The 25,501-nt window shown below is 45.0% G+C and overlaps 1 protein-coding gene across 4 annotated transcripts in view; it reads left to right on the top strand.

Annotated features, from left to right (window-relative positions):
• The window catches only part of Atp7b (ATPase copper transporting beta), a 77,174-nt gene that overhangs the window by 6,275 nt on the left and 45,398 nt on the right, over positions 1–25,501 (top strand). The window lies entirely within an intron of this gene.

Below are 25,501 nucleotides of genomic sequence, written 5' to 3'. Positions count from 1 at the left end.
TTTATTGGCTATGAAAGAAATACATATAATCATATATATATATATATATATATATATATATATATATATATATATATATATATATATATCCAGTTATAAAATGTAGTAAGTTATGCCTCTGTAGCTCACCTATCCTAAGAAGAACAATGAAGGAGCTGGAGAGAGGGCTTAGGGACACCACAAGAAGACCTACAGAGTCAACTAACCTGGGCCCATGGGGGCTCCCAGAGACTGAACCACCAACCAGAGAGCATGCAGGGGCTGGATCTAGGCCCAGACACAGGTGTTGCAGACGTGAAGCTTGGTCTTTGTATGGGTCCCCTAACAATTGCACCTAGGACTATCTGTGATTCTGTTGCTTGTCCTTGGATCTGTTTCCCTAGCTGGGCTGCCTTGTCTGGCCTCAGTGGGAGAAGATCGTCCTTGTCCTGCTGTGACTTGATGTATCAGGGCGGAATACCCATGAGGGGCTTCCCTTCTCTTCAGAGAAGCGGGGTTTGGAATAGGGGAGGTATGAGGGGACCCTGAGAGAAGGGAAGGGAGGGGGCTGCAATCGGGAGGTAACGTGACTAAATAAATAAATTAATGAAAAAAGAAAACGTGTATCGGAGCTGAGGCGAGGGGATAAGCACTTGGGCAAGCATGAGGACCTGTGTTGGAATTCTCAGCACTCTTGTAGAAAGCCGGACAAGGCGGTGGTCGCCTGTTAACCCAGCATTGTGGGAGGTAGGGACAAGAACAGGCTGATAGGAACTAGCTGACCAGCCAGTCTAGCTAAAACGGCTAGCTTCCACGTCAGTGAGAGAGCCTGATTTAAGGAGAAGGTGGAGAGTGACAGAGGAAAACATCCCATGTCCTCTTCTGGTCTCCACATGTGCACACATGGATGCATGCTACTCATACACATGGGTAAATGCATCTACACATTCATATGCATGGATGCATGTTCCTGCACACTCACACATGGATACATGCACCTGCACACCCATGTATGCACTCATATGCATGGAAGCATGTACCTGCACACTCATACACATGGATGCATGCACTTGCAGTTACACACATGGATGCATGTTCCTGCACACTCACACATAGATGCATGCACCTGCACACCCATGTATGCACTCATATGCATGGAAGCATGTACCTGCACATTCATACACATGGATGCATGCACTTGCAGTTACACACATGGATGCATGTACCTGCACACTCACACACATGGAGGTATGTACATGCATAGTCCCACACATGGAGGTATGTACCTACCTGCACACTTACATACATGGATGCATGTACCTGCACAGTCACATACATGGATGTATGTACCACACACTTACATACATGGATGCATGTAACTGCACACTCACACACATGGTTGCATGCATCTATGCACTCACAGACATGGGTGCATGTGCCTGCAGTCACACACATGGATGCATGCACCACATACACGACACATAGACTTTTTTCCTCTGTAGTAGTCAGGGCTCTCTAGAGAAAGAGAACCAATGGAATGAACCTTCTCCTCTCTCTTTAAGTGGATTTATTAGAGTGGGTTACAGACTGTGGTACAACTATCCCGACAATGGCTCCTTTCAGTGGAAAGTACAAGAACCCAGTAGTTGTTCTGAAGTTGGATATCCCAGGTCTTCGGTAGACACCAGAATTCTGGGGAAGTGGGCCCTAATACTTGTGAAGGCTTGAACTTGGCAGCAAGAGTTAGGGCAAACAGGCAGAGAGCACCAGAGATGTAAACTGTCTTTGTTATAGCCCCGTTTGTATTGTTCTGGATTTGAACCCAGAGCCACAGGTATACCATACTCTACCATTGAGCTATACCTGCAGCCCCTGCAATTCAGCCTTTTGTGTTTAAAAAAAAAACATTGTCATGTGTATATGGATAGATGAACAATGTGTTATCTAGTTCTGCTGATGTCTAAGATCAATAAAAAAATGATACCACTGTGTTTAGTGTTTTCACTAGACGCGGCAGCTGTAACGCTTATTCCTAGGTTACATGCTGCGGAGGGCAGTTAGTGGGTAGGGGTGGTCTGTGGTTTTCCAGTAGGAGAAGTTGTGCTGTGAGCCTTTACCAAGCTGTTTGTGCACAGGCGGCAATCCCGTCCTGCTTTTCTGAGTGCGTTCTGCCTTTGCTGTCTGCAGTGACCTGAAACCTCTCCTCTACCTTCCGTGACTGACAGGGCATATCCAATTTTTATGTTAGTATCTTTTGTCTGGCTTAAATGTTTTTGGTTTTACGTTCGTGTTGAGATGTAATCAGTACAACAGTATTAAGGGAGATGACCTTTAGGAGGTTTCTGAGCTGTGAGCAGTCCTAGTGAAACTGGGATTAAGTGATCATGTGGAAAGTCTTAGTGGAAAGTGTTTGCTCCCTGCCTCCTGCCCCATTCTTTCTCATCTGCCAGTGAGAACTCTGGTTCTTCTCCCCAGAGAGTGCAACAAGGCACCACTCTTACTAGACACTGTACTAGGCTCTGATCTGGGACCTCCTGCCTTCTTTATGAGGGTGAGATATTATAATTTTGTTGTTTGTTACAGTTGCCCAGATACAGTATGAGATTGATAATGAACAGTGTTTTGTAACAAGTGCCTGGAATTGAGAAGTAGGTAGAGGCTGGAAGAGTTTGGAAGATCGGGTAAGGAGAACCATAGGTTAGTCTAACCAAGGTGTTGAGGGTGATTGGGGGGGAGGGGTCAGAAGGGAGCCTGTATGTAGACAAAGCTTGGATCGTCTTAGAGACATTTGAGTGGCTGACCAGAGTGTTGGCAGAAATATGAGCAGGAAATACTGTTGTGATGAGACCCTTAGGCAGAAATGGGAAGAGTCGCCCCAGGAACTGGAGGGAAAGCCATCCTTATTACAGTCCGACCAAGATGGATGAACTGTGGCCACGTGGTGGGAAACACACCATTAAGCCAAGTGTGGAGTGCTACAGGGCTTCTCCTCATCTCTCAGCGTAAAATACAAGAGCAACCAGGGTAGCACCGTCACCCACAGGGAAGCGGACCTGGATGGCCTCGCTGCACCACACAGAACAGAGGAGTGTGTGTATGTGTGGGCAAAGGCTTGATGGGAGATTAACATGCGCGGAAGGAAGCCAGATCTCAAGAAGGTATCTCAGAGACCTTTGAGGCTGTCACTCTCATTCCAGGATGAGCAGCAGGCCCTGGAAGGCGTGTAGACTTCAGGACAGGGGCCCAGGGTTCCCATGGCACTCCTGCAGGGATGCAGCAGCTGTTTTCTCTGTAAAACCTCAACTCATTCCTCGAGTCCACGTGGTAGGAGCAGGCTGAAAACACTTGATTTTGTTTCTCCTGGTCTCTGCTTTGGCAGAAGGTACCAAGTAGGTCTTTGTTCTTAACTTTTCCTCCTCTTGGATTCTAGTCTCCTTGGATTCTCGAAACAGCAGAACCTTGGGAGATGGGAGAAATGGGATTTTTGTTCATGGCTGCCCTCATTCATCAACGGTGGAGTCGCTGTCTTGCTAGTTTAATATTCAGCCATTTTTATGGTCAACTGTAAACAGATATCCTTGAATAAATGTTTCTTCATCTGTTCAAAGTCATTAGGACTTTTTCCAGAGACCCAACTTTGATTTTGTTTTTGAATTATTATTATTATTATTACTATTATTATTATTACCAGTGGATGCCAAACTCAGCCATCACTTCCAAAGGAGAACAAGATGGTTTATTCCAAGGCCAAGTGTGAGCAACAATGTTGGGGAAGCACAGACACCCTAAGTACCAATCTTCGACACGGTGATGGTTTCATAATGTTTGTACAAACACGGAACAGTGGAAACTATAACTGCATTGTAGGAGCGTCAGATAGGCAGGCTACAGGGAAGGCAGGAAACGTGCTCTGTGCCCTAGATGCTCTCTGACCGTTTTCTTAGCCTTTGGTTGAGGGAAGTTAGAGGTCTTCACATTCCAGAATGACTTACCTAACAAGCAAGGATGGATGTTAGATCAAGCAACAGTTATTAGGAAGGCTAAAGATAACCCCAAGATAATAAGTTGGCTCAGGACCCAGCAATATTCTAGTTCTCCACAATTACAGAAGTTCATCCCTCTACTCAACAAAGCTGAGAAATTAAGTCCAGCACTGGTTTTAGCAGTGGGAACACAGCAGGTGTCAGAACAGATTGACAAAGGACTCCTCCCCTTTGGAGTTTATGTCCTACCTTTTTGTTTTTTCTCTGTTTTTTCTTTTTCTTTTCCTTTTTGTTGGATATTTTCTGTAGCTACATTTTAAATGTTATCCCTTTTTCTGGTTTCCACTCCAAAAATACCCTATCCCATCCCCCCTTCCCCTGCTCACCAACCCACCCACTCCCGCTTCCCTGTCCTGGCATTCCCCTATATTGGGACATCAAACCTTCTCAGGACCAAGGGCCTCTTCCTCTCACTGATGTCCAACAAGGCCATCCTCTGCTACATATGCAGCTGGAGCCAAGGGTCCCACCATGTGTAATCTTTGGTTGGTAGTTTAGTCCCTGGGAGTTCTGGGGGTACTGGTTGGTCCATATTGTTGTTCCTCCTATGGGGCTGCAAGCTCCTTCAGCTCCTTCAGTCCTTTCTCTAGCTCCTCTATTGGGGACCCTGTGCTCAGTTCAATGGTTGGCTGAGAGCACCCACCTCTGTTTTTGTCAGGCACAGGCAGAGCCTCTCAGGAGACAGCTGTATCAGGCTCCTGTCAGCAAGCACTTGTTGGCATCCATATTAATATCTGGGATTGGTGACTGTATATGGGATGGATCCCCAGATGAGGCAGTCTCCAGATGGCCTTCCTTTAGTATCTGCTCCAAACTTTGTATCTCCTCTCATGGGTATTTTATTCCTCCTTCTAAGAAGAACCAAAATATCCATACTTTGGTCTTCCTTCTTGAGCTTTATTTGGCCTGTGAATTGTATCTTGGGTATTCCAAGCTTCTGGGCTAATATCCACTTATCAATGAGTGCATACCGTGTGTGTTTTCTTTTGTTATTGGGTTACCTCACTCAGGATGATATTTTCTAGTTCCATCCATTTGCCTAGGAATTTCATGAATTCATTGTTTTTAATAGCAGAGTAGTATTCCATTGTGTAAATTTTCTGTATCCATTCCTCTGTTGAGGGACATCTGGGTTCTTTCCAGCTTCTGGCTATTATAAATAAGGCTTCTATGAACATAGTGGAGCATGTCTCCTTAGTACATGTTAGAGCATCTTCTGGGTATATGCCCAGGAGTGGTATAGCTGGGTCCTCTGGTAATACTATGCCCAATTTTCTGATGTATCACTAAACTGATTTCCAGAGTGGTTTTATTAGCTTGCAATCCCACCAGCAATGGAGGAGTGTTCTCCTCTTTCTTCACATACTCACCAGCATCTGCTGTCACCTGAGTTTTTGATCTTAGCCATTCTGACTGGTGTGAGGTAAAATTTCAGGGTTGTTTTGATTTGCATTTCCCTGATGACTAAGGATGTTGACCATTTCTTTAGATGCTTCTCAGCCATTCGATGTTCCTCAGGTGAAAATTCTTTGTTTAGTTCTGTACCCCATTTTTTAATAGGGTTATTTGGTTCTCCGGACTCTAGCTTCTTGAGTTCTTTGTATATACTGGATATTACTCCTCTATCAGATGTAGGATTGGTAAAGATCTTTACCCAGTCTGTTGGTTGCCATTTTGTCCTATTGACAGTGTCCTTTGCCTTACAGAAGCTTTGCAGTTTTATGAAGTCCCATTTGTCAGCACTGTTACCAATACCATGCTTTTTTTTTTTTTTAATTGCAATTGTTCTGTAGTACAGTGGTGCTTGAGGTCAGGGATGGTGATTCCACCAGAAGTTCTTTGTTGAGAATAGTTTTTCCTATCCTGGGTTTAATCCTCATTCTAGGTCTATGAAGAATTGAGTTGGAATTTTGATGGGGATTGCATTGAATCTGTAGATTGCTTTCAGCAAGATGGCCATTTTTACTTTATTAATCCTGCCAGTACATGAGCATGAGAGATCTTTCCATCTTCTGAGATACTCTTTGATTTCTTTCTTCAGAGACTTAAAGTTCTTGTCATACAGATCTTTCACTTGTTTAGTTAGAGTCACACAAAAGTATTTTATATTACTTGTCATTATTGTGAAGGGAGTTGTGTCTCTAATTTCTTTCTCAGACTGTTTATCCTTTGAGTAGAGGAAAGCCACTGATTTGTTTGAGTTAATTTTATATCCAGCCACTTTTCTGAAGTTGTTTATCAGGTTTAGGAGTTCTCTGGTGGAATTTTGGGGGTCACTTAAGTATACTATCATATCATCTGCAAATAATGATATGACTTCTTCCTTTCCAATTTGTATCCCTTTGACTTTTTTTTGTTGTCTACTTGTTCTGGCTAGGACTTCGAGTGCTATATTGAATAGGTAGGGAGAGAGTGGACAGCCTTGTCTGGTCAGTGGGATTGCTTCGAGTTTCTCTCCATTCAGTTTGAGATTGGCTACTGGTTTGCTGTATATTATTGGGTTTACTATGTTTAGGTATGTTGTTATGTGATGGGAGGAATTTCTTTTCTGGGCCAATCTATTGGAGTTCTGTAGGCTTCTTGTATGTTCATGGGCATCTCTTCTTTAGGTTAGGGACGTTGTTTTCTTCTATAATTTTGTTGAAGATATTTACTGGCCCTATAAGTTGGGAGTCTTCGCTCTCTTCTATACCTATAATCCTTAGGTCTAGTCTTCTCGTTGTGTCTTGGATTTCCTGGTTGTTTTGGGTGAGGAACTTTTTGCATTTTGCATTTTCTTTGACCATTGTGTCAATGTTTCTAAGGTATCTGCACCTGAGATTCTCTCTTCTATCTTTTGTATTCTGTTGTTGATGCTTGCGTCTATGACTCCTAGTTTCTTTCCTAGGTTTTCTATCTCCAATGTTGTCTCCTTTTGTGGTTTCTTTATTGTTTCAACTTCCATTTTTAGATCCTGGATGGTTTTGTTCAGTTCTTTCACCTGTTTGGTTGTGTTTTCCTGTAATTCTTTAAGGGGTCCTACCTGTTTACCTGTGTTCTCCGGTATTTCTTTAAGGGAGTTATTTATATTATTTCAAAGTCCTCTATCATCACCATGAGATGCAATTTTAAATCCAGCTTTTGCTTTTTCGGTGTGTGTTTATCCGGGACTTGCTGTGGTGGGAGAATGAGTTCTGATGTTGCCAAGTAGCCTTTGTTTCTGTTGGTAAGGTTCTTGTGCTTGATTTTCACCATCTGGTTATCTCTGATGCTAGTTGGTCTTGCTGTCTCTGGCTGGAGCTTGTCCCTCCTGTGGGCCTGTGAGCCTGTGTCTGTACTCCTGGGAGACCAACTCTCTTCTGGCAGGGTCTGTGCACAGAAGGCTGTGGAGCCGCTTGGCTCCCTGGTGCTAATGCCCTACCTTTTTGTTGACAGCCAACAAGTCAATAAACTGTGTATGACTTTGGCATGTGTTGCCTGACTACTCCAGGGGAGGAAAACGAGGAGGTTGTTAGGGAGTTGAGAGTGTTCGAAGTTTGGGGGCGTGAGTTATGAGTAACACATGAGCGAAGATCCTTAAGCTATGAGATGAGGAGCTGCGTGTGGGATGCTGGTAGGAAGATCTTCTAAAATGAGGAAACAGTTCTAAGGAACAGGAAGATGAGAGTGGCCATCCCAGCGCAAAGGGCTGGTTTGGGAGTATGAGATTGCAAGAAAAGGGGCAGAGCAGTCCACATTCTTACAGGTCAGTGTAAGGATTTTAGTGTGGCTGTCTTTGGCTACTTCGTGAATTCCTTTTCCTTCTACCCTTCTCTACCCTTCCAACCCCCAAACACTAGATAAGAGAGGGGGAAAAGGGATAGAGAGGAAACGAAAGATCTCTGAATAGAGAGTCAGGGGTCCAAAAGGCGGCACTGTTACCGTAAGCTACTTCCTGCTGATGAGGGATGCTGGTCGAGTTCCTTGGAACATGTTTGATCTTTGCCACAAGGAAAACTGATTTCTTCTTGTTTCTTCTTTGCGTATCACTACTTAACCACAACCAACCAGCAACTTACCCTGCCCCTTGACCCCTAGCATTTATATACCAACTAAAACGTTCCCAGAATTCCAAACGTCACACAGTCTCTTTTTAATCCCACGCCTAGGATTAAAAAGAGAACATATTCTTTTACCATTTCTGTGCTTTTTAAAGAACCCAAAACTCCAAAATTGTCACTACATTTTAAGTTCTAATCTTAAGTGTGTGGATCATCCCGGGATCATCTCAGGAGAGTAATAATCTCCTGTTAAAGGGCTTCTGACTTTTGTGTTGAGAAGCTAGAGGATGCTTAGGAATTCTTCTCTGTTCAGTCTTTATAGAAGGGACCTGTTAGTTGCCTTTGCTGCACGTGCTGTATAAATCAGGCTGGCTTTGAACTTGTAGCAGTCTTCTGCAGCCTCCTGAGTGCTGAGATTACAGGCACATCCTTCCGAGCCCATGTTAGAAGTTTTAAAAAGAATACTGCCGAGGTGCACTGACTCTGCGAGGCAGTGGTGGCTCAGTTACTCAGAGCACTGGCCAAGTGAAGTGGGTTTATCAGCTCAGCACCCATAATCATTCATAACTCCAGGTCCTGGAGAGCTGGCACCCTGTTCTGGCTACTGATGAGATCAGGCGTGCAAGTGGCACACCAACATACATGGAAGCAAAGCGCCATGTGAATAATTTTTTCTTTAAGTGCCCAGGTGGTTGCTACTGGCTGTCTTTTGAAGGTAGAACTGACAGCATTTCCTGGACATATACTGCTGGATTTGAAAGGAGTACTCATCAGGAGCCATAATGGGACAAGCTAATATACTAGCAGGTGATCATCTTGAAATGGCCTGCTTTGGATTATTATATAATCTGTGACAGGTGAGCCCTCATTAAGCAAGGCTGTGAAGGACTCACTTTAGGAAAGATTCCTGCTATTAATATTATTAATATGCTTTTCCTGTTATCATTAAACATATATAATAATCAATAAGTAATAGCACATCCCTTTGGAACAGATCTCTGCAGATCCATGAAGATGTACTTTCTTATAGTGATGCTATGTAGACTTAAGTTTTAATGATGATCCTATAAGAATTCCTAAAATTATATCTGTGATTATTAAGCTCTTATAATGGGACTGCTATTAGGTCCTTTTCTGATTGTCAAGACTGCAGTGAGAACTCTGCCAGTCTCCCAAGTGTCACTAGTTAATTTCTCTTAGTTGATAACCAGACTTTCTCCTACTCAGAGCACATTCCAAGAGGTTGTAAAACAGTTAACCAAAGGTCATAAAACGGGAACTAACAATTTATTAGAGGTGCTGGGACCGAAGATAAAATATTGACTGGGTTTATCTATGCAAAACTTCACTAATAACTTAGTTATGGTTTTAAACCTTAGGTGAGCCTATAGAACTAAGACAGGTGATGGATGTTTAGCTAGATAATTACTCCTAATGGATATGTATGTAAACGTTCTCTGTTGTAAACTTCTATTTCAATTCATGATTTGATTTTTTGTGTGAACTTGTGATGAACTTTGTAGCGTGTGATCATGTATTCTGAAAGATGTTTAAGGGCTGAAGACAAGGGGAAAAGAGGCTCTCTCTCTCTCTCTCTCTCTCTCTCTCTCTCTCTCTCTATCTATCTCTGTCTCTGTCTCATTTTACCTTTCCCCACCTAGAATTTTTCCCTTTCTCCACTTAGGATCTTTCTGCTTTTCCCCTTAGATAGCTTTTATAGGAAACTTTTTACAACTTAGTAATAAACTCTATAACAACTTCTCTAAGTGTCCCATTTTCTTTCTTTTTTGCTTTTTTGGTTTTTGTTTTTTTGTTTTTTTGTTTTTTTGTTTTTTTGTTTGTTTTGGATTTGGTTTTTTCGAGACAGGGTTTCTCTGTGTAGCCCTGGCTGTCCTGGAACTCACTCTGTAGACCAGGCTGGCCTTGAACTCAGAAATCCGCCTGCCTCTGCCTCCCAGAGTGCTGGGATTACAGGCATGCTCCACCACCACCAGGCAAAGTGTCCTGTTTTCTTCCTGTGACCTCCAACTAGCAGGCTGAAAGTTAGAGCCCAGCAGTTCCTGCTGAGACAGAACAAAGGCCACATTGCTTCATCCTTCCCTGTTAGACTACAGGTGTCAATCACCTAAGTCCTTTACCCTCAGAAAGAGCAAGAAAGTTTCTAGGACTTTTTTAGAAGTTATCAGCATTTCAGTACAGTTAGAGAGCTAGAAAGCCTCAGACTTGAAAGCCATCACCAGAGACCGACTCCGTGCCTCCACCACTACTTTCCCCTGGCTGGGAGACTCCTGGTGAGCACTTCTTATCAGCAGTGCATCCTGGGCTATCTCTGGGAGGGATTTCATGGACCAGTGAAGGCTATGGAAGGAACAGGGAAGATGAGAAAGTTAGAAGCTCAGTTGTAGAATTGCTATAAGCCAGTTAAATGTTGTTCTCTGGAAGAGTTGCCTTGGTCACGGTGTCTCTTCACAGCAATGGAAACCCTAAGACCGAAGTAATGATGTAATTATATCTAATCTCAAAAAATTAAATTATTTAATTTAGAAAGGCGGATCAAAGGAGTAAGTCCCTTAGCTCTTCTGCCCTGTGAGGATGCACCTGGGGTCTGCCTCTTTGAAGTAGGGAGCAGTTCAGCGGACCCCAGATCTGCTCACCCTGATCTTAGACTCCTGACTTCTAAACTTAGAGAAGTCCACTGCCATTCATAGGAGACCCAGTCTGAGGTGCTTTGTCATACAGTCTGATCAGACTAAGGAAGGTGGGATTTCCATGGGACTGGATGAGATAACCAGATACTTTTGAAGAAGAGAACCTATAGGATAAGCTGGGGAGGGGAGTGGCCTGGGGAGCGGGTGGGAGGGGCATCGGGTGGCATCCCAGTACTTAGCGCTTTGGACCTACAAGACTCTAATAAAGGACTCAGAGTGGGACAGAAAGGAGAGATCCTAGGAGTATGGGTCACCTGGCGGCTGACCACCGCAGCCACAAAAGCATCTGGTAGCTCTGGACTCCAAGAATGCTCTTTTTGTTGTTGTTTTAGTATTTCAGGAAGAGGGACTGTAGGCTGTAAAAGATCCCGTGGTGGGAAGAGTGAGGGACTGGGAGGTAGTATGGCCTCCAGGTGGCACCAGAGATCTCTGGAGGTTAGTGGTGAAGCCGCGAGCATAGGGGTGGGGCCGGGGGGGGGGGTGGTTATCTCTCCGTCTTCCTGCAGAGTCCTGTGCATCCATTGGAGCTCACAACAGAGATGGAGGGGAGAGTGGTCAGCGAGCGCTGCGCGGAGACCCAAGCCTTGCGTTTCGCGTTTGGGCCCCATTTAGTCTTCCCATAATTTAACTACGGTTATTTTCCCACTGCAGGCTGTTTACAGAAATAAGACTTTAAGAACGCTCCGGCGAGCTTGCTGATGGCTAGTTGGCTGATTTCCATTTCCTATTTGCAGTGTAAAAGTCCCACTGAGCTAGCTATTTCATCTTCGAAATCACTGCTTCCACGGGGAACTTTGGCCAGGACCTGTCCCTGCTCCGCCCAGGCGCTTGAAGATTAGATGAATATTTTCATACCCGAATGCTGCTGGCTTCTGTTCTAAGGGCAAATGTTTCTTGTGCTCTTATAGAGTCTTTTTAAAATGGTTTCCTTTTTTTGCAGTTATAATTATTTATATTATGAATAATTAAGATTTCAATATAATTAACAATATATAATGCAATAAAAATCAATAATTTAATATAAATATAATTAATTATTGACAACTCTGTTTAGTTTTGTGTTTTACTCTTTAAGTTTTTTTTTAATATTCTGGATATTAATTAATTATCTGTTAGATGTACAGCTGACAAAGATTCCCATTCTATGGGCTTCCCCTTTACCTGGCTGATTGTTCCTTTAGCTGTGCTGAGGCATCTTAGTTTTATATACTCCCAGTTGTGCACTGTTGGCCTTAGTTCTGAGCCGATCGGAGTCCTATCAGGATGTCCTTTCCCACACCTACGTCTTGGCGGACCCGCCAATGCGTTCCTCTAGATCTTCAGTGTGGCAGGTTTCACTTTGAGGTCTTTGGTTCATTTAGAGTTATTTTCATGCAAGGAGATAGATATGGGTTTATTTTATTCTTCTGCATGCAGACATCCAGAATCCAAGCACCATTTGCTGAAGATACTTCTTTTTCCCCAGCATACATTTTTGCCACTTTTTGTTAAATATTAAATCCATGAAGATATGTGTACTCATGTTTGAGTTTTTGATTTTATTTCATTGACCAACATGTCTGTTTTTATACCAGAGCCATACTGTTTTATTATGTCGGCTCTGTAATAGATCATGAGAGAGGAAATGGTAGTCCCCCCCACCTTTGCCCTATTTTTTTTTTTTTTTTTTTTTTGCTGAGGATGTTTTTGGCTATATGGGGGTGGGTGGTCCTGTGTGATTTCATGTGACTTTTAGAATAGCCTTTTCTGTTTTTGTGAAGAATGAGATGCGGATTTTGATTGTAATTGTGTCAACTCTGTGAATAGCTTTAGGTAAAATGATTTTTTTTTTTTTTTTTACAATATTAACTCCATCTGTGAACATGGGATATCTTTCCATTTTCTGGTGTCTTTCTCTATCGAGCTCCAGAAGGGTTTAAAGTTCTCACTGTACAGGTTCTCTGCTTCTCTGGGTAGTCATATGTATCCCTCAGAATTTCATTTTCTTTGAGGCCATCGTGAATGGGTGTGTGTGTGTGTGTGTGTGTGTGTGTATGTGTGTCCATGACCTCTGTGTGCTTGTTGTTAGTGTACAGAAAAGCTTTTGATTTGGGCAAGTTGATTCTCTATTTTGCCACATTGCTGAATTTGTTGATTGTTTCTAGAAGTTTTCTGATTGAAAATAAGGGGTCTCTACTATATTCTGTGATATCATCTGCTAATTGGGAGAGTTTGGCTTTTTATTTGTATCCCTTTAATTTCCTTCTCTTGCTTCACTGCACCAGCTAGTGCATTGGGTACCATATTGAAAAGGAGAGGGGATGGTGGACCACCCTGTCTCACTCCTGACTTCAGGGGATTGCTTCAACTTTTCTCTGTTTGGGATAATGTCGGCTGTGGGTTTCTTTTACATGGCTGCTCTTATGTTGAAGTATGTTTCCTCTCGCCCTACATTCTTTTGGACTTTTATCATGAAGGATTTAGCTAAAGACTTTTACTGGATTTGATGAGATGATTATGTGATTTTTGTATTCAAATCCATTTATGTGGTTTGTTCCATATATTGACTAGTGTATGTTGAACCATCCTTGTGTTTCAGGGATAAATCCAACTTGGTCGTGGTGTGTGAATGAATGATTCTTTAGATGTTTGCCTGTAATTTGTGTGTAAGTATTTTATTGAGTATTTTCAGCTCTTATGTTCATCAGCATTTTCTTTCTGTATGTGTCTTTACCAGGTTTTATTTTCAGAAAAATGATACTAGTTTTATAGATGGTGTTTTGGCACACTCCTTCTGTAAGTGTGCGTGTGTGCATGTATATGTGTACGTGTGTGTCTGTGTTGTCTGTGAATAGTTTAAGAAGGACGGGCTGTAAAAAAGTCTTCAAAAGTCTAATAGAGTTCTTCTGTTAGCCTATCTGTTCTGAACTTTTTTTTTTTTTCTGGAAGACTTTTACTATTATTTCAGTTTGTCTGTTTAGGTTGTTGTATGACTGCACCCCAGAAGAGGGCACCAGATCTCATTATAGATGGTTGTGAGCCACCATGTGGTTGCTGGGATTTGAACTCAGGACCTCTGGAAGAGCAGCCAGTGCTCTTATCCACTGAGCCATCTCTCTAGCCCCGGTGTTTCTATATCTTTATTGAATTTTGTTCTCAAGCCCTGCATTGTTTGGGCTCCCCATCTCTCTTTCTTCTTCTTCTTCTTCTTCTCCTTCTTCTTCTCCTTCTCCTTCTCCTTCTCCTTCTTTTCCTCCTCCTCCTCCTCTTCTACCTCCTCCTCCACCTCCTCCTCCACCTCTTCCTCCTCCTCCTTGTTTGTTTGTTTGTTTGTTTTTTGTTTTTGTTTTTTTTTGAGACAGGATTTCAGTATTGTACAGCCCAGGCTGTCCTAGAACGCACTATGCAGACCAGGCTGGCCTTGAACTCAGATCTGCCTGCCTCTGCCTCCAACCACTGGGGTACAGCACCGCACTGCACCTGGCTGTTCATGGCTCGCTGGGCGTCCCTCAGGCGCCTGTTCTCCTTAAGCTCTTTCTCCTTAGTTTGACTGAGCTGTTTCTTTGTGTCTGCTTTCAACTCCGTGACTTCTTTAATGACGTTTATAATTGTTCTTTTAAATGCTGTGCCTTGGGACACATAAAGTTAATTCTAATGGGCAACATTTCTACAGGATTGGTGGGTTTTGGCTGGGAGAGAGCGACCGCCTTGGTCTTTAATATTTTTTGCATTCTTTTGCTGTGAGATCTGGGCATGTGGACTTCTTTTGTTCCGTGTCTGATATGGACAGAGCAGCCTGGGGCAGAAGAGAGCTTGTGTGAGCGGGTAGAGCCTAGAGGTTGGAAATGGTAGGTGCAGTGAAGTCAGGTGGACGGATGTGGCTGGGCTGCTGTATAGAATGTGTACTCCAGTTCCAGCCTGGAGTGTGGGGTTACATACTGCTGCGTGCAGACATTTTATGTGGTATGGGATGACTTTATGAGTTGGGGGCTAGGTAGGGTAGGGCAGGGCATGACCAGAAATTGCTGGTGATTCAGGCAGAGGTGGCCAAACTGGGCCAGGGCACTGGGTGTAGAAGCTGGGCCAGATCTGACAAGCCTGGGAGAGTGCTTGGAGGAGAGAGAGCTTCAGGCAGAGCCGCAGGGCTAGCGCCTGGAGGAAGACTTTTGGGATCTTGTGCTGTGTGGACATGTAACAGGCGGCTTTCATTCTTGGTGACCTGTGTTCTGGTATGAAGGACGGATGAGCTGTGGGCCCTCAGCCGCAGTGAATGCGGGGTTTGTGTTAACCACATTCTCAGTGTGGGAAACTTCCAAGCCTCTGTGTCCAGCACACAGCTTAGTGTCAGATTCTGTGGTCCTGTCCTGTCACAGAATCTGAGCCTCTTCTTGTGCCTTTAGAGGGTTGGCCGGGCCCGCCCCAGGGTCTTTCTTGGAGGCCCTTCCTAGTGAAAGCTCTTCTGCTTTGAGCTGGTAATCTTTTTGAGTGCTGAAATGTTTTCTTTGCCAGATGTCCCTCCCCCAAACAGGGCCCTTTTGTCCTAGGGGCTCATGGAAACTTGAGCTGCCCATCTGCCTTTGGGGCCCAGGCTTCTCAGCTTACAAAACAGTTGTTTGGGACAGCAAGGGGGTTTGTGTGTGGCATATATATATTTATAAATAATATAAATTTTGTTTTGGGAAACAGCAAAGTTTACATGTGAGAGTCAGACTACATGGGTGCAAGAAGACACTTGAAGACCTGTTATTCTAGGACGAATGAATGGAGAATAATGGAGTTTGCACTTGGATTTGTATAGAGGGGACAGAAAAGCACCATGAAATTCTAGGTAGAGAGCTTCAGGCATGGGGCACATGCCTATAATTCTGGTTTTCAAAAAGCAGAGGCAGGAGGATTGCCACAAGTTTGAGGCCAGGCTGGTCTATAAGATAAGTTTAAGGCCATCTGGGACTATAGTAGGATTCTGTCCAAAAAGAAAAACAACCAAAAAAAACCCTAAAGAATTCCAGGTAAAAAAGCACACCCTGCTTTATACACACAGGTCAGCTCATTTGTTTAAATATATTTAAACAGGCTTACGTAACATCTGACATTTGCTTGTTAGTATAGATGGAAGATCCTGTGTTCCAGAACTGAGGACCTGCTGGGCAGTGACAGCAAAAGGGGAGAATCAGCTCACAGAGTGGGTGGACAAAGGGTATTTGGCTCCGATAGTGATGATGAATAGGAGATAATGAGAACACACACACACACACACACACACACACACACACACACACACACACACACACAGTCTTATAGACAGACCTAAGAAAACCAAGTTATTGCTCTATGTTATAAGAGCTTAATAAAAATCTTTGACTAGTAAACAGTTATGTTGAAGTAAACGAGCTAAAGTTTTACTAAAGTGTGCTGATTTCTGCCTGCTTGTTAAAAGACCCGACCCCTTTTTCTGGGAAAAACAAACACTGCCTGGAGGAGTAGTGACCACAGCTATCTTGGTAAAGGTCAAACTGCAGATCCTGTTTGCTAAGGATGATATCCTTTTACCTGCCAAAGCTTCTATGCCTTAATTATTACCAATGCTGTTGACCTCGGGGGTTGCAACATATACCCCTAAGCAGGTCTAACCATCTACTCTCAATAGGCCAATTAAAAGTGGAAATCAGAAAAAGGAGATTTATTTAATGCAGTAATGTTGGCAAGATGCTTTGGGCACTTTGTCCTTCTTCCCAATTTGGCCACATTGGAGTTTGATAGTCTAACAAAAATTTATATATTTATATTGCTGCTCACATAAGATCTAAGTACAAAAATATATCCTTGCAATGCTGCCCACCTAATGTCTGTGCATAAAAATGTCTGCTCTAGTAAACATGCCTGGTGGAAATTCCTTTTGGTAGACATGGAACTTGAAGACCACCTCTGTTACCAGACCCATAGAAGTTGCAAGAAATTGTACAGACCTTTACAAAGTGTGTGCCTGTGTCTCAGCCTCTCACAGTTAAAAGATTTTCTCCTGTCTCGCCAAGTGCATGTTCTGTTCTTGCTAGCTGGAATTTCCCTGATGGTAAGGGCTGAGCACATGTGCAGGTAGTGTTGACCTTTACCCCTGGCTCCCCATAAACACACAGCACAGTCACATCTGAAGTGACTTCATCCATGTATCTGATTGATCTCAAGCTGGTATCAAAGATGCCAGGCACATTTCCCGGTCAGGGCCTGGTCATACAGTTCCTTACCATTATAACGGTTTTCACTATTTGTGACACAAAGAAAACTACTAGTCTTGGAAAACCAACCAGGGAAGTCAAGTTGGTTATGACTCAAGATGGCTGCAGTCAAGTCAGCTTGAACCCAAGTATACATTCCAGTCCCAATGCTGAAGCATTTGTATTTGTAACGATCTTCTAGCACCAAGGAAAAGTTAAAACTGTTTAATGATTCCTATTTAAAAGACATGATACCCCTGGGTAGGGACTTCTACCAAAACGTCTACAATTTTGTGACAGTCTAATTGATTAAAGAGATAAACTCCAGTTACCCACTTGTGTTGCCCAGTATACCAAATGCTAGGGTCAGCAAGCTTGCAGGAACTGGACATTCTATCAGGAAATAGAGCTAAGCAGGCTCTGAGCAGTCTCAGCTGTTGCAGTGTTGGGCTCTGGGTGGAAGGCTGGGAGCTCAAGCCCTTAGCACCTCACTTGTCTTCTGTTGTTGGGCCCTACCTTGGCTAGCATTTCCTAGAAACTGTGCGAGGTTCTCTCTTGGGTTTGGTTGTGAACTTGGGGGATAAAAATCAAGTGCATACTCATTTTGGAGGAGTTGATTTACTGAATGTGATTCACAAGCACGGCAACGTCAGACCCTTATGAGAGGACAAAGAGTAGTGAGTGCCCTTGGCAAGTGGACCACTGGTGGGCTTCAAAGAAAACAAGCTTCTTGTTGGTTGGTGAGTGGGTGGGTAGTTGGGTTGATTGGTTGTTGGGTGGGTGGGTAGATGGGTGGATGGCTTGGCTGTTGAGTGGGCAGTTGTTGGGTGGGTCAATGGATTGGTTGTTGGGTGGGCAGTTGTTGGGTGGATAGATGGGTTTGTTGGTGGATGGACTGGTTGTTGGGGGGCAGGTTATTGGGTGGACTGGTTGTTGGGTGGGCAGTTGTTGGGTGGGCTGGTTGTTGGGTGGGCAGTTGTTGGGTGGGCAGTTGTTGGGTGGGTGGGTAGGTGGATGGGTTGGTTGTTGGGTAGGCTGGTTGTTGGGTGGGCAGGTGGGTGGATGGGTTGTTAGGTGGGCAGTTGTTGGGTGGGTGGGAGGATGGGTTGGTTGTTGGGTGGGCAGTTGTTGGGTGGGTGGGTAGATGGGTTGGTTGTTGGGTGGGCAGTTGTTGGGTGGGTGGGTAGATGGGTTGGTTGTTGGGTGGGCTGGTTGTTGGGTGGGCAGTTGTTGGGTGGGTGGGAGGATGGGTTGGTTGTTGGGTGGGCAGTTGTTGGGTGGGTGGGTGGGTGGGTGGGTGGATGGGTTGTTAGTGGGGTTGTACTACTGGAGCTGCAGCTTGGGTGGGACATGCTAAGCAGCTCCGCCTGAGCTCTGTTGCTGAGCTACCACTAACCCAAGAAGAGATCTCAGTCCAGAGTTCTTGAGGCCGTTTGCGGGTAGGGAAAGGGTGTCACTGTGTGGACACAGAAGGGCATGGGTTCTAAATACATGTTCTAGTGACCTGAAAATGATGCACTCAGCTGCAAGGATTGATGCAGACAGGAGCAGAGTGGCTGCTTTACATAGAGGTTCAGCTCAGTCTGCCCATATACCCTTCACACACCAACCATGGGCGTCGCCAGGATTAGTGTCTGTCTGAGTGGTTCCTCCCGTGGGACCTGAAGTCATGCCCTACGGGTCAGGAGGGGGGTGGGGAAGGAGACTGCCCTGTCTTAGAGAGGGCAATGGCCTGGATTTCCACACTGTGTGTGTCCTCTGTCTGTTAATCCTCAGGTGGAGGAGCAGGTAGCCCGAGAAACCTGAATTATGGATTAGTTCCCACTGATTGTGCCAGTATAAAGGACGAGTGAGCCTTGTCGCCACGAGTCTGTGCAGTCAGTTCTTACTGAAGTCAAGGGAGAACAGAGCTGTGGGAGACAAGGAGCTTTCTAACACCCTGCCAACCATGCCTGGGGAACACTTCTCTGGCCCAGTGGGCCACCCCCTGCCAGTGCTGGAGCCCTGGAAGAGGCCCCTGAAATTATTCCAGGAAAACCCCTGCAGCTTGGCACACAAGGAGTTGGCTAGCCCAGCACTTTTGTCCTTAGCCAAGTTTCTAGGAGTACAGGTGGCCAAAAGGAAGCCGTGCCCGGCGATGGGAGACGATTAGGTGCTGGGCCCCGGGATGCACTGTTTGCTGCTCAGCTATGTGTGGATGGGGTTTGCCGGGGCCCACAGCAGCCCACACCTGCGCCTGCCGAGCCCGAGCAAGCGAGAGGCCGCCGGTTGGATTGGGTGGAGATAAACAAATCAAATAGTCCCACAGCAGCGGTATGCAGTGTGCGCAAGTTCCAGAGCTGGCTGCAGACTGAAGACTGCCTCTCCCCTGCCTGCTGCCTGCCCTGCCCGGGAAGGGTGTCAGTCTCTGCTAATGAGCAAGGCCTTCTGAAAGCATTTTCCTCACAGCACCAGAAGCGTGGCGAAGCTGAACTCTGTGGGAAGGGAAGGAGTGACGGTGGACTTGGCTATGGAGAAAGCTCAGGGCAAGATGCACCAGAACCCGGAGCAGTCTTTCCTGGCAAGTCTGAGTAACCCACAGGTGACACTGCTGTCCGTGCAGAAGAGGTGCACCTTCAGGAGGAGCTCGGGGCTCGGGAGCTTGGGGCTCGGGAGCTTGGCCAGATCGGAGTCTTCAGAGGAGAAAGGTCCTCCCCAGCCAGAGGAAGAATCATCACCGGGTGTTTTAGCTAGAACCCTGGAAAGGAGGTCCCAGGTCAGTGCAGTAGAACACAATCTGGGGACTGGGATTAAGTTTGCACCTAGAGGTAGCTCCAGCTCTCCTAGGCGGGGGGAGGGGAGGAGAGAGGTTGGCGTATGCCGAAGACCCACTGTACTTTGGTATTGATTACAGAACAGTTTTATTGAAAGATTCTTTATTTCGCTATCATCTCAGAATGCTCTGAGTTGCTTCTTTATTGACCAGAGATAAGGCTTAGCAGTACGTTTAGACCATGGGGCCTCGGGTTGAATCTCCAGGATTCCCCCCATTATTTTTGATTGCTTATCTATCTATCTATCTATCTATCTATCTATCTATCTATCTATCTATCTATCTATCTATCTATTTATGAATTTGTAGACAATTCCAAGAGACTCCAAGTTTCTTCCTGGGCAGGGATGTATGAATCCAGCCGATTGGGTAGCTCGCAGGGGAGCCTGCCATGAACCACTGTGTTTGTAATACACTCGGACTCTGCTTTGTGGGGGCTTGTCTGGACCTATTTTCTGCATCTTAGCCAAGGATCTGGCTTTGCCTGTGTACCTCAGAGCTAGGGGATTTCCCAGGCTGTTCCAGATGACAGCATGGAGCCTGGTCTCTGCACCTGACCCTCCTGACCCCCCTGAGCCCGGAGTGTTGCTAATGGGTATTCTGAGACAGTGTGGAGCGGTACTTGGAGAGGGTACCACTGGCTTAGAATCTTTATTTTGTAAATTTCATTTGCTGATGTTGAAAATAATACACGGTACGCGTGCACACACAAGCACCCACCGAGAGAGACGGAAACAGAGAGACAGAGAAAGTTTGCTAACTCTGTTTATTAATTTTACTCACATGGGCCAGGGAGATGGCTTAATGCATAAAGGACTTGCTGTGTAGGCCTAAGGACCTAAGCTCAGATCCTCAGCACTCATGTAAAACTAGACATGGGTACCCACATAACCCCAGCACTTGGGGTGAAGCTAGACAGTTCCTGGGGGCTCTCTGGACAGCTAACCGAAAGGCAAGCTCCAGGTGCAGTGAGAGACTGTCTCAAATAAGGTAAGGAGCCATAGAGAGAGAGACTCTTGGAGCCCAGGGACCTCGTCATGCACCTGCATAGGGAAGCATGCTGTGTACATACATGTACACACAAAACACCACACACACACACACATACACACATACATGAAGTAACATTTATATTTTAAATTAAAAAAAATTTTAAGTTTAAAAATATATAATTAAAAACATTTTAGAATACTTAAAGATAACCTCAAACATATGTGCTAAAACATAGGCATGTATTCCCGTAAGCCTGCGGTGGTCCAACATAGAGGCATCAATTCTTCCACACTGGGGCTATTAGAGATTAACACCCATCTGTCTAGATGCCTGGGATAATTTGGACGAGCGCCTCCTCTCTGCCTTCCTTCTCTCCCTCCACACTCCCCAGTGCTGAGCCATGCCCCTGGCCCTGGGTGAGATTCCCGGAGTGTGGCAATCATTTTCATCTTCCTGCCTCATGAATCTGATATCCAGAGAATTCTGAGGTGAGGCTGGGCCAGGTAGCAAGCACATCGTCTCATTCTCAGAGCGGCCGCGACCCCGGGCTACAGCGACACCTGCTTCAAACAACAGAAGGCAAACGAGGAGTGCCTGTCAGGGGCTGGCCAGCCTTCTTTCCCAAACTGAGGGAGGATCTGCAGGAAAAAGCCCCCAAATGTTCTCAAGGAAGTTCCCCTGCGGTGGGATGGGAGGAAGCAAAGGCCTTTCCCTGGACACACTTTCAACCCCAGCCTGCTAACTCGAGGATTGTTTTTCAGACCTTGCAGTGTAAGCTGTGTTGGTTTTAAATATAAAACACAGCAGGCGAGGTCCTTTTTCCTCTCTCTGCGAATACAGTGCTAAAGAATGGAGCTGAGACACCACTTGTCCACCCGGAAAGCGATCCAAACGCCGTGCGACCGTTGACAGACGGTTCTTGTTGTGGCGTGGCCCTGTGGTAGAGTGCTCACACTGGAGGCCCTAAGCTCATTCAGTACTGCAGCAGAGAGGCGAAGGAGACTCCTGATGGCCGTTTCGTAACTGTCTGTTCGAAAAGCTTTGTCTCACAAGTGCCTGTTGTAGGAAACCTGCCTGTCTAGAAGGGGCTGAGCGCAGAGTATTGTCTGTCACTGATAAAACGCTCCTAACACTTCCGCAAATCCTTCTGCCAGGAATGCATAGAATCCACGGTGCCGAGATTGAGAGCTGGCGCGGTGGCCCAACATTGGGATACCATAGGCAGAGCTAGGACCAGCTCACGGAGGGTGGGTAGTAGAGGGGAAAAAAAAAATCTGTAGAGTTTTTTTTCTCCAGCACACGAGATGGTTGAAGGGTTATGCCTTATTACAAGGAGGCAGTTTCTATTTTCTGTGATGCTATACTGCAAGTAAATGTTCTTCAGTCGAGTCTTGGTTTTTCTTCTACCCTTGATTTCTTTTTCTTTGAATCAGTGTTAATCATTGCCGACCAAGGTCAGGCCACCATCCCAGGCCTCTGCTGCCTTCATACCGTTCTAACATTTAAATCAATTAGTGTTCAGAATGGTAACTCATGCTCATTGCATATAAATCGTGTAGCGATGATGACTTCCTTGTCCCCGTACAGTCTGGTCCCTCCACTGCCCATCCTCTTCACGCCACGTAGCTTCCTTAAGCATTTCCCCCGAGGATAACGCGTCTGCCCAACGGTCTCTTGCCTAACATGGTTTTATTCAAGCCCCGTGTTAACTGTGTGGCATTGCGACTGACACTGACCGCCGGGGATACAGCAGTGCTTATGCGCTGAGACTTGGTCTCAGGGAATGCTTGCCGCTGTGGCACTGGGATCCACTACCCAGCCATAAGGAAAAGCTACGTGGGAAACTGGGCAGTTCTGCCAACCTCAGCAGCCCTTCCAGCTGGCAGCGGGGCCCAGGTTAGCAGGCATGTGAGGAAGGAACTGTCATTCTCCAGCTCCAGTGAGGTGCACGCCACCACACATGATGGTATGTGGGGCAGGGATGGGCTGTCGCGGCTGAGTCTCATTCAAGGTGAGAAACTGAGCTGTCATTACAAGCTGCTAAGTTGTGTAGCAATAGTGCACTTCAAAATGAAACACTACGTATTCTGTACCTGTTCTTCTCACTGAACAATATATTTCAGTCTATTTTAGTATGTGCAGTGCTACCTAATTCATGTTCAGAGCTGCATAGTACTCCACTGTGTGGCTATATAATAGCTTACCTCTACCAGACTCTTATTGTTTTGGCTTTTGTAGAATTTAATGTCATTGTTACTCTAGAAACTTCATTTTACACTGAACATTTCTTAGATAAATTCTCAGGAGCCAAGTTGCTGAGTCAAACCTTTGTGAATTTCTTTTTTTCATAGGTATCACTGGATTGTCTTTCAGAGAGCTTTGATTCCCTTGAAGGATATCAGAGAGAGACCTATTCTTTTCTTTAAAAAAACGTCTTTATCTTTCATTTACACTTTATGTGTATGGGTGTTTTGACTTCCTACATGTCTTGTGTAACCACGTGCATGGCATGCAGTGCCTCTATAGGCCAGTAGAGGGCACTGGGTCCCTACTAAGTGAGAGTTGGGATGGTTCTGAGCAGCCAGTCACCGCCATTGCTGAGAATCGAACCCTGGTCTCCTGAAAGAGCAGCCAGTGCTCTTAACTGCCATGCCATCTCTCCAGCCCCTCATGCTTTTCCTTTGAAATCAGTTCATGTTGTGTTGTCCAGGCTGGAATCGAACTTGTGACCCTCCCACTTGAGCGTCCCAGACTCTGCCAAGACAGCTTCCCACCACTGCTATGGCCTAGCATTTCCTTTTTGATAATTTATGCTCCTTTTTTGGGGACAGAATGTTTTCTTTTTCCTGTTGAATTGTTGGCATTTGTCTGTTTTGAGGGAATGTTATGGATCAACGAACCAGGTTTTGGTGTGTACTATGTGAAGTAGGAATGTTATTTATTTACGTATTGATTGATTTATTAGTTTTTATTTTACCCCTTTCACCTCAGCACACCTCCACAGCTTTCCTCACAGGTATGCCCTCCACTTATACGTTCTGCTTCTGGGTGCTGGGTCTTTGCAGCCCGTACCCAAAGGTGACTGAGTACTGATAACTATTCCAGAAAAATCAGACTTTTAAGAGTTAAGACATTGCCTGTTCTGGGAACTTTAAGATGGAGGGGCTGATGAGTTTCAGGGTTCAGTAACAGAGAGGGTGGGAGGGGGGCACTCGTTCTTATACCACAAGGAGAGAGAAAATCAGTCGCACTGTGGTCTCCTCCCCTTCAGAAAGCATCCACATCCATTGGATATCGTTAGGGTGACAACAGACAGGTTCAAGATGAGTGTCAGAGCAGAAGGCAGCCTTCAAGACCCCGATCAGTGTGTGTGTGTGTGTGTGTGTTTATCAGAATGTCCTTATAGGACCTGCTTCTCTTCTTCCACCAGGTGTGTCTTGGGGACTGGGCTCAGGTGGCCATGGTTGGCAACAGGTACCTTTACCTGCTGAGCTATCTTGCCGACTTGAGCCCCGTAATTTTACAAGTGTTGTCTTCAGTTCTCTTATTTTGCATTCACGTTTATACATCTGGTGGCCTAGCTCTCCGTTTTCTCTGTTCAGGAAGGCTAATGTAGCAAACACTGAGCGGAGGGCCGACTTGTCTGGCCTCTGTGGGAGAGGATGGGCCTAGTCCTGCTCTGACTCGATGTGCCAGGGTGGGGGGGATACACAGGGCCCCCCCTTCTCAGAGGAGAAAGGGAGGGGGTGAGTGGAGGAGCTGTGTAGTGGGGGAACTGATATTGGGATGTAAACTGAATAAATGAATGAAAAAAGGAAATCATTAGTGGGTTTTTAAAATTATTTTTTTGAAATTAAAGTATAATTACATCATTTCCCCTTCCCTTTCTTCCCTCCAACTGCTCTTACACCCCAATTGTTCTCTCTCTCTCTCAAGTTTATAGCCTTTTTGTTATTATTACATATATATATGCATAAATGTATAAATATAACCTGCTTGATTCATTTAGTATTGCTTGTGTGTATATGATCTCCAGGCTGACCAATTGGTATATTGGATAAGCGATTAGGGCCTTATCCCTAGGAAGGCTTTCTCCCACTCTCAGCATTCCTTGGTTGGTTGCCTGTAGCTTCTTTCTTTCTTTCTTTCTTTCTTTCTTTCTTTCTTTCTTTCTTTCTTTCTTTCTTTCTTTCTTTCTTTCTTTCTTTCTTCCTTCCTTCCTTCCTTCCTTCCTTCCTTCCTTTCTCTCTCTTTCTCTCTTCTTTCTTCTTTCTTTCCTTCTCTCATTCCTTCCTTCCTTTCTTCCTTTCTTTATTTCCTCTTTCTTTCTTTCTTTCTTTCTTTCTTTCTTTCTTTCTTTCTTTCTTTCTTTCTCTACTCTTTCTTCCTTCCTTTCTCTCTCTTTCTCTCTTCTTCTTTCTTTCTTTCCTTCTCTCTCTTTCTCTTCTTTCTTTCTTTCTTACCTTCCTTCCTTCTTTCTTTCTTTCTTTCTTTCTTTCTTTCTTTCTTTCTTTCTTTCTTTCTTTCTTTCTTTCTTTCTTGGTAGGCCCTATGAGATTCCCCCTCCTGTTAGCATGTCCTTTGTAAGGGCTGTACTCTAAGGGATATCCTGGCATGCTGGTCATTGTTGTGGGTTATAGGAACCAGAGCTAGGCAGGCTGTTGGTGGCTTTCCTCTTTTAGCAGCTGCATAGAACTTTCTGGTACCTTGAAGCTAGTCCTCGGAGGAGGTGTTCCAGTCAGATCCAGCTCTGATG

The sequence above is a fragment of the Apodemus sylvaticus genome, chromosome 18 (genome assembly GCF_947179515.1).
Source record: "Apodemus sylvaticus chromosome 18, mApoSyl1.1, whole genome shotgun sequence".
In the NCBI taxonomy this organism is placed as follows: Eukaryota; Metazoa; Chordata; class Mammalia; order Rodentia; family Muridae; genus Apodemus; species Apodemus sylvaticus.
Note: the sequence above shows the minus strand (reverse complement) of the source record. Positions and strands in the feature narration are given on the sequence as shown.